Source organism: Epinephelus fuscoguttatus, linkage group LG16 (assembly GCF_011397635.1).
Source record: "Epinephelus fuscoguttatus linkage group LG16, E.fuscoguttatus.final_Chr_v1".
NCBI lineage: Eukaryota > Metazoa > Chordata > Actinopteri > Perciformes > Serranidae > Epinephelus > Epinephelus fuscoguttatus.
The window spans coordinates 20444944-20459690 of NC_064767.1; the positions used below are offsets into that span (position 1 = coordinate 20444944).

Below are 14747 nucleotides of genomic sequence, written 5' to 3' on the forward strand. Positions count from 1 at the left end.
ACGAGTAAGAGAAAAGCCCAGAAAAGATCTCCAGATCATGCTGAGGAAGTCATTGTACCATGCAAGAAAAGGCGTCCTCAGACATCAAAAGAAGCGGATCATCGTCTGACAAGTCTGTGATGGTAATGACATTGAAAAAAAACCCTGATGGTGGCAGATTGTACAACAAAACATCTTATTGTACATTTTGTTCAAAACCTTACCGTAAAATGGCTCGTCATTTAGAGTCTAAACATAAAGACAAGCCAGATGTGGCTAGAGCAATTGCGTTTCAAAAGGCTCTAAAGAGCGAAGGATTCAGTTATCTCTCTTAAGGAATAAGGGAACCGTATCCACAATAGTGATGTGCTCAAAAGGGAAAAGGGATTGTGATACCTCGTCAGCAACCAAACGATCCTGTAAAGCCTTCTGATTATATGCACTGTATAAACTGCGAGGTTATCTAAAAGAAAATCACTGTGGAAACACATGAAGATCTGCCACCTAAAGAGGACAGCTGAGGGGTACAAAGAGGAAAGTCTAGGGTCCAAACCCTCTGTGCATACACTCAGCCAGTTCCAAACAGTGTCAGTGAGCAGCTGTGGAAACTGGTTCTTTCTATGAACGAAGATGATGTAGCACATGCTGTCCGCAATGAAAGGCTCATATTGAAGTTGGGTGAACATCTGTTTAACAAACATGGTCATGATATCACAAAGCATGAATATATTCGACAAAAGATGCGCGAGACAGGGCGCTTGCTCCTACAGGGACAGCAGAGCCAGAATTTGAAAGAAATGTCTGATTTTTGCACCAGCCAATTTTCCTCGCGTGATTGAAGCTGTAAAGGTGGTAGCTGGATTTAGCGAGGAAACTGGGACTTACACAACACCATCCTTAGCGTTGAAATTAGGCCATAGCCTTAAAAGTTGGCCAATATTCTCGAATGTGAGGGCATGATGTCAGGTGACGAGGAGGCCATTCACAATGCAAAGGTGTTCAGACAGATATGCAACACAAAATGGAATGAATGCATTTCATCGCAGGCCCTCAGGACACTCACTGAGGCGAAATGGAACAGGCCACAGCTCCTGCCCTTCACGGAGGACGTGAAAAAGATGCATCAGTGCATTGATAAACAGAGAAGGGATTTCCAACAAAAACTTGAACTTGAAAAAAGCAAGAAAAATTGGTCAGAACTTGCGAAACTTACACTCTGTGAGTTAATTATTTTTAACCGCAGAAGAGAGGGGGAGGTTTCGAAGATGGCTGTCAGTTCTTTCACAGCACGACAGACCTGGTCTCATCCTGATGTGGAGCTGGCATTGACTGACCTGGAGAAGAAACTGTGTGAACATTTTCAAAGGATAGAGATAAGAGGGAAACGAGGACGTAAAGTTCCACTGCTCCTCACCCCAGAAATGCAGGCATCAATGGAGCTCCTTGCAAAGACTCGTAATGACTGCGAAGTTCCAGACAGCAATCAATTCATGTTTGCAAGGCCACAGGCACTAACGCACTTCGAGGATCGGATGTTATTCGACAGATAGCTCAATCCTGTGGGGCCAGTAACCCAGAGGCACTGTCCTCTACTAAGTTGAGGAAACACATGGCCACAATGTCCCAGCTTCTCAATCTCAAGGACAATGAAATGGACAACCTCGCGGATTTCTTAGGTCATGACATAAGAGTTCACCGCCAATACTACAGGCTGCCTGAAGGAACATTACAGCTGGCTAAGGTCAGCAAAATGCTGATGGCCCTGGAAAGAGGAAAATGGCAGAGTTCAAGGGACAAACTCTGGATGAGATCTCCATTGATCCATGAGGTAAAACAACCTCTGTGGTAACTGTATTCATTTGTTTCTCTCTTTAATTTATCATATTCACATTCTTCTTAGTTGTGCAGCCTACGTTTTGCCCTCTTGTGGGATGTTGCTGTCATGTACTGATGAATGTGTATTCAATACTTTTATCCATGTGGTTACTGTGGTCCTCAGAGGAAATAGCTCAGGACAGTGACCAGTCAGACTTGGATGAAGGCAGCGACCAGATGGCTGCTTCTACATCATTTTCTACGCCCTCCACACCTTCATCATCCTCCAGACCTTCATCCTCCACACCTTCATCATCCTCCAGACTTTCAACGTCCTCCACACCTTCACCATCCTCCAGTCCTTCATCAAGTAAGCTGACAACTATTGGGTAGTAATTTTATTCTTTTTTCATATTTATTTTGATTGCATTTTTTATTGCATTTTTTTTTTACATTTCTTAAATAACAGTAAAGATTTATTAACTGGTGGAATTTAAAAGATTGGAAATAGTTATTTGAAATGCTTCTTAAAGGTATCATTTATACAGTTGTAATCATGTTCTTTTGAATCCTTTATATGTATATTTGTTGTTGACATTGTTAAAAATGTTGATAACACTGAAAGATACATAGCTATTGCAGCTTGAGGATGACAAGGGATAATAACATAATCACAAAGGCAGAATTAGAAAAGCAGCTTTTATTCACTTAAGATTCAGCTCAGTGCAGGACACAAGAAACCTCAGGAAATTAACAATAAAAGGCAAATACTGCAATAGCCCCAAATTACATATAGTTAGACATTGCTATGCTAAGATCACACACTGACAATATCTCTGCAGGCATAATTCTCCAGAGTGCCACTGTACTGTACTTATGTGGTTGTTGATGATTGAGTCCAGACACAGAAGAAGAAGGAGCAGGTGCTGGTCCACCACCAGGACTGGACTTGATTCTGGTCCTCATACAGACATGGAATTAGAACAGGCATGGGCAAGGGCTGTGGCTGCAGGTTTTGTTCCAACCAAGCAACAGCACACCAGACTTGACCCATTTAATCAGCTGATTTGTTAAACTGTGTGCTCTTGATTGGTTGTAGAAAAAAACTACAACACATGGCTCTTTGTGGAATAGTTTGTCCAGTTTGTCTGGTGTGGCAAGATCATAGTTTGTATATCCAAACATGTCATGTCTGTAATGAATAGTGAGGGAAATATAGGTTTAAATAAATGCAGTAGCAATGTTGAATATGCTGAGAGGCACAATATGAACAGTTGAAACAGTCTGAAAATTATGAAATGCTGAAGTTTCATTTCCTGTATTCACAACTAGAGATGATGACAAATCACTGTTTGCACTATAGAACCAATAAACAGGCAGTGGAGCTGAGTGAGAGCTGATCCTGAACCAGCCGGTTCTGGAGCAGAGGGTCCAGCATCAGAATCTTTACTCACCTGGAGCCTCCTCATGTACTGTCTGAGCTCCTGATGGAACCTAAACATTCAGTCCTGCCTGATCTCCTCCCAGTGATGAAAAAGAGTCACAATATGGTGACACCATCAACACTGGGTCTACTGCAGGGCCAGAATTTTTGCAACAGAATCCTTGGGGGCAGACATTCAAACAGGCCTAGACTGAAATAAAGTTCACCTTTTGCCTTATTATTTAGTTGTTTATATTTTATTTTACTATAAGTACATCATTTTTATTTATACACATATTTGGATGTTTGTCATGTATATAAAATGATGATATCCTCAGACATGCCCTGTGATTTTCAGCTTAAATATGAAAGGAGGCTGACAATCACAGGACAGGTCTGTTCTGAGGATACAAGTCATCGGTCCTGACGTGTGTTTCTCTTCCACAACACACATTCTACATCTTGGAGGCCATGTCTTTCCACACATGAGCTTCCTTCTTCTTCTTTCAAATGGGGCAGAGCTCAGTGGGAAACATTAGGAGAGACACAGGCGAGGCCATCTGTAGACCTAGTAATGTTTTATGTTATTAAGGTTTCATATTCATCAGGTTCACTACTTCTTTTACTAAGAGAGCTGTTGTGTTTCCAGATAAATCCAGTGAGAGAGAGATCCACCAGTGGAAAGCACAGCACACCTCCAGCTCAAGGTAACATCTACAGTAAATAGTAGAACATGAGGGTTATGGACACAAACAAAATAAACTAGAGCAACAACTGTCATTTTTAAATAGTGTTTTATATTGTTTTCATGTATTTTACAGATCACAATTATAGAATGCGAGTGTGTTTTATTGAAAGCAAGGCTGGGTGTGCGTATGAATATACAGTGAATTTTTTAGATGCAGTACAAGAAAATCTCATAGCCTATTGTCTCTGTACAATGGCAGCAAAGACCGTACAGCTGTGCTCCGCGGACATGCATGAAAAAAGACGTGCATCAAATGCGTGCTGCTACAGCTTATGAATTCTGAGCATGCATGCAGGGGCTCACAGGCAACACAAATACTTTCCGCGTGTTTGCGTGTCCCAGCACATTGACTTACAAGCGCACACAGACTGAGAAATACAGTATAATTCGTAAACTAGCTGAACTCAGTCGCAGGCGAATTCGAAGGTTTGGCGGGCTGGATGCGGCTGTGGCTGACTGTACAAATGTACAGTCAGTTATAAACTAAGTCTCATGTTACTGATGTAATTAGCTGGGCAACAGCCAACAGAATTAAACTTTACAAAATACTTGAACCCAGTTGACAACATCACAACTTTGACACTTGAAATGTTGGTCAGTAAATTAGTGATTACTCACCGGTCTGAAGAAAGGCTGCAGCAGCAGCTGTGGAAAATCACATCCAGATTTACTTGTTTCACCTCTTTTTTTTGCCGTCAAATAAGGTCAGACATCTGTGAAGAAAATAGGACTTTCTTGGAGCTGCAGCCTCTAAGCGTTTCTGTGATTCTAGTTGGGAACTGTAGGTAACATTGTGCTCTGGGAAGCTGTTCTTCTCTAGGAGGGAGACAAGATGCTACACTCACTCATACGGCATCTACTGTCAAAATGGTGTAAAAATATGGAATGGGTCAGGGCTAGCTGGTTAGCATAGATGGAGAAAAATAGATAGAGGTCTTGGTCATGACATCATCACGGTGGCTTCTTCACATCATTGCCAGTGTTTGTTCCTTTCGGCAGGTCTGACACTGTACCTGAACTATTTTGTCCTTCAGTGTGACAGCTCAGGACAGGACAGGTTTCATACCTGAGGAGAGCTCCTGTCACAGCCTCAGGATGTTTCAGTGTTCTGTGTCAGCTAATCAGTCATTAGGAGTCATTAAGACAGATCTGTAGACCTAGTAATGTTGTATGTTATTAAGGTTTCATATTCATCAGGTTCACTACTTCTTTTACTAAGAGAGCTGTTGTGTTTCCAGATAAATCCAGTGAGAGAGAGAGATCCACCAGTGGAAAGCACAGCACACCTCCAGCTCAAGGTAACATCTACAGTAAATAGTAGAACATGAGGTTATGGACATGTCTGAGGCCTGTACTGAAGGAGGCTCAACATAGCCAGGCTTTGTGTTCATGTTCTGGCTTAACAAAACCTAAAGCCAACTCAACTTGGTTTGTCAAGTCCGACTCTCAGCATTGTGCTCTGTGTGCATTCACATAAAAAGAGGTGTTTGGCGTCATATGATTCTGCTTCCGCACACGGCCGCTGATTTCAGCCAAGAGGAGCAGGTTGCTTTAATGGAGAGAGCATGAGTGATATAAAAAAGCGTGATCACAGCCAGCTACACTTTTGCTGCAAATATGATAATGAATAACAAGTAAAGAGAGGAGGCTGATTTTAATTTCTGACAGCTGAACATTGCGGTACTTTTAAATACGAAGATTTATCCATTTAAACAAAATAAACTAGAGCCACAACTGTCATTTTTAAATTGTGTTTTATATTGTTTTCATATATTTTACTGATCACAATTATAGAATGTGAGTGTGTTTTAATGAAAGCAAGGCTGGGTGTGCGTATGAATATACAGTGAATTTTTTAGGTGCAGTACAAGCAAATCTCAGCCTATTGTCTCTGTACAATGGCAGCAAAGACCTTTTTAACTGTGAAAATAGCATAGACATATTCAAGATTTGTGTTTGGGCCACACTGCCATATAACAGACGAAACATTGAAATTAATTTATTCATGGCCACATCAAAGTGAAATGATTAACTTTACTGATTACCTATCTGATTATCTGTAATGCTGCGACCGCACTACTTATTTCAGTGGCCCAGACTGCTAGGCCTATATAAAAGTATAAAAATGACACTTGACCCTGCATTGTTTCAGAACCATCAGTAGTATAAATATATATAGCGTAATGAGCTCCTGACGGGAGTCGGCTCAACAGTCGAGCAGCGTATTCCCTCAGCTGAACATCTACAGACGGAGACGCTCAGAGAAAGTAAACACCAGTGGATCAACACGATCTCTTCCTTTGTACAAATGCTCGGTTCTGATCCAGCTCCACTGGACTTTCAAAGTTAAGGTTGCACCGCTGTAAATGAGTTAAATGGTGAAACAGCGCGCTTTTATAGCCGATTTTAATTTTAAACTCTGAACATATAGCTAAGCATAAGTTACCATGGTGATCTAGCGGGTTAAAAGAGGGCCACCTTTGTGATAAAAGGAAAGCCTGGCTTTAGACTCAACATACCTCGCTATCCCACTAAACTGGCTTCACAGTACACCCCTCTGGTTACCTGGTTAAACCTGAGGTTGTTGATCTCAACACTCATGAGGTCTTCTTCAAAGTCTAATCTAAAAGTCTTGATCCTAGCTGTCAATAATAATGTGTTTGGTGATTGAAGTTTTAATGTGGTTAAAGCTGATTCTGTGTACAAAGTAGAAACTGTTCAATGGCCTGTATTTTATACTCTGATCAGCCTCAACAGTAAAACCAGTTAACCTCTTTGTGTATAACCAGTTTTGCTCAACTGTTTTTAAGCACTTTTAAGCATTTGCACCAATGTTGAAATAGGAACCTGCTCTTAACGATGTTGATTAGTTTGAGTTCAGTGTTCAAGAACATTAAGCTATTGTTGTATTTTATTCAGGTTCTTCACAAAGGAGAAGAAAGTGGTCGGAGGAGGAGGTCCAGGCAGTGGAGAAGACGCTGAATAGCTTCATAAGGTCCAGGAGGGTTCCAGGAAAAGCAGACTGCGTGAGATGTATTGAGGAGTCTCCACAGGCCCTACAGGACAGGAGCTGGACAGCAGTAAAGTTCTATGTCAAAACCGAATTGATGCTGCCAAAGAGGGAGATAAGCTGCTGCTGCTCTGAATTTATTTTCAGTTAAGAAAAAGAGTTGAGTTGAATTAGAACAGGTATTCTATCTTGCCAAGTTAAAATGCACAATATTTGCATTTCGTTCTGTGATTAATTTTTTGATGTGCATCTTTAACAGTGTTGGTTGAATAAGCTGCCAAAGAGGGAGATGAGCTGCTGCTCTGAGTTTATTTTGAGTTAAGAAAAAGTTGAGTCGAGTTAGAATAGGTTTTCTATCTTGCTCTGGCAAGATAGGCTCCAAGCTCTGGGCTCTGAAGGCGGAGCTGGACAGCAGGTAAATGCACACCATTTGCATTTCGTTCTGTGATTAATTTTTTGATGTGCATCTTTAACCATGTTGGTTGAATAAGCTGCCAAAAGGGGGAGATGAGCTGCTGCTGCTGCTCATAGTTTATTTTAGAGTCAGAGTCAGAGTTGAATTAGAACAGGTGTAGGTAAATGCACACCATTTACATTTTGTCATTTATATTTTTGATGTGCATCTTTAACCGTTTTGGTTGAATAAACCACTTCTCTTATTGCAGTTTTATGAAGTCATCATTCAGCAATACACAAATTCAAGTATTAATTGTTTACATATGCAAGTATATCTGTCATCTTTACTTAAGCAATATCACACTTGAGGTCATGCTGTTGTGCTGAATATCAGCACTGGTGTGACTTGGTCATAGGCACAAGGCTGCAGGTAATCACACCAGTGACTACACTGACAGTGTGTTTTTCCTCCTGTCCATGCTGCTTTTCCCCTTTCTCCAGGGCATGATAACCTCTGGCTGTTTTTCTGTTTACATAATGCCTTCTTTGGTGGCAGTGACTGCCACTATTCAGGCCTGTGTCGAGTGAATTACATTTATATCTGATGGTTCTGAAACAATGCAGGGTCAAGTGTGATGTTCATCTTACAGTGCAGCTGAAGTATGATGACATGGTGGGTTAACGCAGTTCATACAAGGAAACATATCTATCAGCAAGCTAATTACTTGGCTTTCACAATCCAAGGCTGTGGATGGTATTTACACCGTTGTGTTAAGGCACTATTTCATTTATTTCTATTTTATTCTGTATCTTTTGTGTAGAGGTATTCACTGTGCAGCACAATCGCCCTTGTCAGTACAAAAGAAAAAAATATACCTGTTTATTAAGTAAAATGACACAAAGACAACATATCAAATGTTCAAGCTGAGAAATATCATTGTATTGAAAAATTATATCCTCATTAAGAATTTAATACCAACCTCAAAGTTGGAACAGTGGTAACCTAAAAGACCTGAAAAGTTGTGAAATGCTACAAGGTGTTGTGCTGAATATCAGCATTGGTGTGACTGGGTCATAGGCACAAGGCCGCAGGCTGAGTGCCACAGGTAATCACAGCAGTGACTACACTGACATTGTGTTTTTCCTCCTGTCCATGCTGCTTTTCTCCATGTTGTTCTGCTCCTGTCTTCATGATGTTCTGCTCCTCTCCTGTCACTTGTCCATGTTGCTCTAACAACCAATGCTAACAGATGCAGTTATTTCTGTTTATGCACAATCTGGCTCTTGTAGCTTCTCTGGTAACAGTACAACTAGGCCAACACAGCTAGTGTCTAGTGGTGATCATTCAGATGCAGTTATTGTTTATTAAGTATACTTATTCACAGTCTGCTGTATTATTGAATATGTAAGAAATATACAGGGATGGACCTTCAGCTACATCTGTACTTTATTGATAAATCTACATTGCACATACGCTTTAACCACATCAAACTACACTGAAATAGTGTAACTTCCTCCTGTCATGCTCTGTTCTTCTCTCCTCTCTCGCTTCTCTGTCCTCTCTTCATGCTGCTCTGTTCTTCTTCATTCTGCATGCTGCTTTATCGGCTCAAGTCTGTATTTAAATGAGAGTTAGCAAAGATGACATGCATTATAACACTGCATTAGCTGGTACCTATATACCAGTAATCACATCTTACTGTACTTGACTTAAGTATTTACTTTCAGTTTTTCACCATTTGTGACTTTACTGGTCCATATATGTGCCCGTCCCAGCTGACAGGGTGCGGGTGAGGTTCACCTGCTCAGGTCACCTCTCAGACACAGGGGTCGACACAGCACTGATCACTGCAACACTGTGCTGGCTTAATATACATGCAAAAACAGCATGAAATTACAATATAGGCACCATTTTCTCTTCTAAATAATCATCTTCACTGATTGCAAAGGATTTTACTTTAATTTCTGCTCTTATACAGACTCAAAAGTGAATAGAAAAAATCCCTGTTTGGTAAATTTAATTGTCTGACACCTGGTGGTGGTTTGTGGTACGACACCAAAAAGGGGTCCCCAGCGAAATAGAAAAACCTGAAAAAATTAATTTGAAAAAACTTGGGAATTTTGGTGACTTTTCTGGTAAGAAGTGCTTTAAAAAAATCAGAGAATTGATTTTGACTATTAATTTTGCCTTAAAATGATTCTTTAAGGTGAGGTCCCCACCGTGAAAAAAATTTCAGGTCCAATTTTTAGGTCCCCACGGAGTAATAAAAACAAGTATGTGTGTGTGTGTGTGTGTGTGTGTGTGTTGCTGTGTTACCACAACTCCTTTGCGATTTAAGTAATCCTTTGCTTTGTTGTAGGGGGGAAATGATGGGAATATTAGATAGGGCTGTCCCTTGAAAGTCAGAGATTTGAATCATCAGTCAGAGACTCCCTCCCAGTTGGATCAAACAGCTTTAAGTCGAGCAGTTTTTTTTCAGCTAATCACTGTGTTGTGCAGTCTGGGGACATTTTGGTCCCCAGATTTTGCTGCAGAGTGAGCGCTCTTGACTTTCACGCTACTGTTTGGAACAGACCGCTGTAGACACAATGCAGCGGCACAGAGGAGGAGAAACTTTCCACTGTATGGCTCTAAGATAAGATTATCTTCTCTCCTCTGCTTGGAAGTGGTGACTTTACAGCTCACAACAACTTAATATGACACAGTCTCTAGCTTTTGTTTGATATCTAGTGTTGGTGCAAATATGTTGCTGCACATTTCCGATCCGTCGATAGTGCTGTTAGCTTGTTTACTTTATTACAGGAATCCCGCTGTCACTCTGAACATCCTGCTGTGCCCCAGTTAAACTTTAAAACTTTACATGCATGAAAAAAACCCAAATTGTCAGATATTCTTATTAAACTGCCCACTGCTCCTGTTTCTCTTTGAAATCATCCACAATCTCCTGCAGTCTGTCCCCACAAGGCAAACTAATTCATAATCTGGACTTGAGGAGTGCGTATAAAACGACAGACCTCCCGCTGCTTGAAAACAACAACGCGCTAGGTCTTTGCAAATGGAAATGATGTATGTGTTTATATGCATATAGAGTGAGGAAATGAGATCTGATCAGAAGTGGTTACTCCAGACATATGTGGAGACACATTCTTATGCCAGGTGTGAACAGACACACTTAGATCTGTCCTCCTGTGATTGGATCACTGAAGAGGGGTAAACCTCCCTCAATGGCTGCATTTCCACTCAGAGTCAACAATGTTGTAACTTTGATAAGAAACAAAATTGAAGTGGATTGCCTGTCTGAAGCAAGTCTCAAGTGTTTGCAAGTTAATTTATATTGCATACTGAAAAGACCTAAAATCAATGGCTGCCTAAAAGGTAGAAAATCAATCTAAAACACAATGAGATGTTTTGGAAACTGGCTGACAGAAATGCATGCTGGTAGTGCCGGCTACTGCGTGGTGCGGTCCTTTTAATTCCAGTGTTTGTATATGTCACTCAGATGAAGGCTGGTTACATAAAGCTGTAGAAATCGAGGGTCAGCTGCACATTATCGAGGAGCTTCAACTCTTTGAGGAACCCCAGCCTGTTGACAGCCTGCTGCTATCTGCAAAACAGGTATCAAACAGGGTGTTTGACTGTTGCATGAACATACATATTTAAGGAGGGACCTTGGTCATATAGTATTTAAATCCTCTTTGTCCCCTTCAAGATGAGCGTGTACGTGGGCTCTCCATCAGGTGTGGTACAGCTTCCCCTCTCTAACTGTCGCAGATACACCTCCTGCTATGACTGCATCTTTGCCAGGGACCCTCACTGTGCCTGGAATGGAGCCCAGTGTGTGGACGTAATGGCACAAGCAGACAGGTGGGTGGTGGAGGGTGTGTGTGTGTGTGTGTGATTGGATCAGATGATTAAAGTGCTGCAGGTGCCCTTTTGTGTGTTTGATTTGACAAACCTCAAGTATCGCACTGCCCTGTCACAGTGTCAGCTCCCAGAACTGTTGAGTAATCACAACACTGGCAGAAACTTGATGATGGCTGAGATCGTAAACATGCAGCTGTGTACTTTAAGTGTGCTGATTAAACCTTGACAGATTTGCTTACTCAGTACAAAGCTGTTATGGAGACAATAAATGATATGAGACAGAATATAGCACAAAGAGATCTCAGTACCTGGACTAACAATACTTGTGATGTTTTATGTTACAGTGAGTACATGCTTGCACTAATATACTTATTGTTATGTTTTCTCCCTTTTCACAGATCCACTTTAATTCAAGACATCCAGCAAGGCAGCAGAGGATGTGAAAACACACAAGACGGTACGCTGAAATCTCATCTGCAGCAAGGTGCTGCTGCTGCTTCAAAAAAAGTTTCCTTTTTATCGCAGTGAATGATGAAAGGGAGATTAAAAATAGAGAATGTTAGGAAGGACTCGAAAGATGCATCGTTGTCATCAGATGGCATGAAGGCCTCTTTGAAAGTTGATTATGCACACCGCGTTGGCAAAATCCTCTCTTCCCTACTTTAATCACATTTTGCCATCTCTGGAGAGAAATCTGTTTGATATTCAAGGCAGGCAAATGCCTTCTCTCTTCACAATTTCAATCCAATAAAATGTAGCATCTTCTGCCCCTTCATTGTTCTCTCTCTGTACAAGGTAAAATTATGGCAGGAGTAAAAGAATATGGCATCGGAGTTCATGTTTATGTTTAGTAACTACGGACAGCATATATTAAGTTCAGTATGGGGTTAAGTTCTTTATATATTGAGTCAGATGCTAACATAAGATTTCACTTGTAAACTCATCCTGCATTGTAAATTGCACACTTCCTCTTTTTACTTAAATGCACTGCAGCTGCCCTTACACAGTGTGTGTTATTGCACACAATCAGGACATAATACTTCATCATAATATGGCTTAAACTTAGGACCTTGTTGCTCACATATTCATTGCAATCTGTAGTGGAAAATATGAGCTGTCAAAGGGCTGTCACCCGTCTGCGGCTCAGTAGATGTGATGACTCTTCTGCTGACTGTGGGTCAGAACAGCCAGAGGAGCATGCCTGCTTGCTTGCATACTGCAAAATGCGACCAGATGCAGTAGGACATTCTGGCATTTTTGGCATACTGCATTTGACATACTATGTATTGGGACACACTAAATGTTTTTCTGGCATACTTAATAGTAATGGTAGTATGGGTGTTGGAATTTATGTGTATTAATGTGTGTTGCAGATGTTGTGATGCGGAGCCGCTCTGTGCGTGGGTGATGACGTGCTGCTGCAGTGTGAGCTCAGCTCCAACCTGGCGACGCCCCTCTGGACTCTGGATGGCAGCGAGCTGCAGGGCTACGGCCTCAACTCCGGCTTCAGAACTGGTACAGATGGCCTGCTGATCATCGAGGCCCGGCAGGACCAGAGTGGGCTGTACACCTGCTACGCTGTGGAGAACAACATCAAAGTCGCCATAGTTACCTACAATGTCACTATCCGCCTGGACCTGCCCCCTCCTCCACCCGTTGAGCCAACGGAAGACCCCTACAGTTTCTTTGCTACTCTGCCAGCACCCACTGAGCGTCCCTCCTCTGAGAGGCCCCTGCCACCGCCCCCGGCTCCTCTCCTTCCTCACTCAGAGCTGCTGTCCCCGAGGAATATGGAGGCCATGTACTTGTCCCTCATCACCATCCTCGGAGGCCTGTGTGTGGTCCTCACTGTGGTCCTTGTCTATGTGGGCTTCTGCCTACGAGTGGGCAACAGAGGGAAGTACTCATTACGAGCTGCAGCTTCTGTCTACCCGAACAGTAAGAGACACAGCAGGAATAGAAAACCGCACAGGAACTCCACCCACATGGAGCTGAAGACCATCTCAAGCCACTGTAATGGCAACGGCATTTGTAACGGAGGTTCAAAGCAGCATAATGGCAACATCCAGGATGGAGGCTTCCTCCAGATTGTCCCAGGTGAGGGTCACCCATCACCCAATAAGGAGCCTCCTCCCCCAGCCCCTCCTCTCCCACCAACCCCACAGCATCCCTCTACAGAGTGTGACTTCCCCAACGGGCTGTCGGCCACGCTGCCCAGCGTCTTAAGGAGGATGAATGGCAACAGCTATGTGCTGCTGCGCAGAGCGAGTCTGAAAGCACGTCACCGCTCTGTTACTCCTTTGCCGAGGAGCTCAACAGGATTTTAGAGAAGAGGAAACACACTCAGCTGCTGCCCAGGCGAGAGCTCTGTGTAGAGACGCTCCCCCTGTGGTGGGAGGACTGCTGTGTTCTTACCTGGTGCTGAAGTGCCTGTCATATGACTCATTATTGTTGAGGACTAAAACAATAAGAGAGTCTGAACTAAATTCTTTGGATTTCTTCTCTTTCTTTCTTTTTTTACAAATCCATGATGAGGCGTTCATTCTTTTTGCACCTGTGAGCTGCTTGTCAACCTTAATTCCCAAACACATAACAAGTGAGAATGAGAAATGCCAGTGAAGGACAGAGCATGACATGGAAAGAAAGTGTAATCTACCTCACCTCAATACTGCCCAGGAGGACTTCTGCAGTCAGTCTGTAGTCTGATCCGAGTATCAGGGCTGAGAGCTCAGCTGCAGAGAGCTCCTGATCCACAAAGCAAAAGACACAGACTCCATCGAGGAGCGGAGCCCCATGGGAACATAAATACATGTGAAGACTTCTGCCGTGTGGTGGCCGTATTTGGCTCGGTCCAAACTGGAGGGCAGCTAGCCAAAGTTTGTTTGCACTGACAAGTGCGCAGATGGCCTATGCATTTTTAAAACATGACATTCACACTTTATAAATATTGAGGGAGATGGACATGGAGAGTGAAGGAATTTGGTTTGCGAGGTTCTCACTTTTCATACTGACTTAACCAGTTGCAATAACCAACACAAAATAATATTCAACTCATGACAGCTCACTTTACACCAGCCATCTTTAAGAAATGGTGAACTAATCATTATTTAATATTACTAACCATATATTTGTTTTAGGATTTCTGAATTCATTACCTTGTTTTATATCAATCATTAATGACACATTTAATTATTAATCAATGACAATATTAATAATTCAAATAGTCATTTAAATGTGGTGTTAAAATAATAAGAAATTAAATCAATAACCCCTGACTGCCACAGTTAATGATTTGTTGGTAATTACTTTATATGCAGGACAGGTAAAATTTGAATTATTGTTAGAATATTTGTCAACACAGTAAAGCATAACTCTGCTTTGAGCCCTGATTTACGGCTGCAGCTGAGGCTCACAATCCATCATAAATGGTTAAAAATTGCCTCATGGTGACGCCTTATTATAATGTTTCATCTCATGTCTGCAGTGCCTTCAAACAGGTAACAAGTGACAT

General features: G+C 42.0%; 1 protein-coding gene and 1 pseudogene across 1 annotated transcript in view; both read left to right on the forward strand.

Annotated features, from left to right (window-relative positions):
• Positions 1 to 13661, forward strand: part of LOC125903867 (semaphorin-4G-like) — a 52722-nt pseudogene extending 39061 nt beyond the window's left edge.
• Positions 1 to 14747, forward strand: part of lzts2a (leucine zipper, putative tumor suppressor 2a) — a 237700-nt gene that overhangs the window by 140451 nt on the left and 82502 nt on the right. The gene's annotated exons all lie outside the window — the stretch shown is intronic.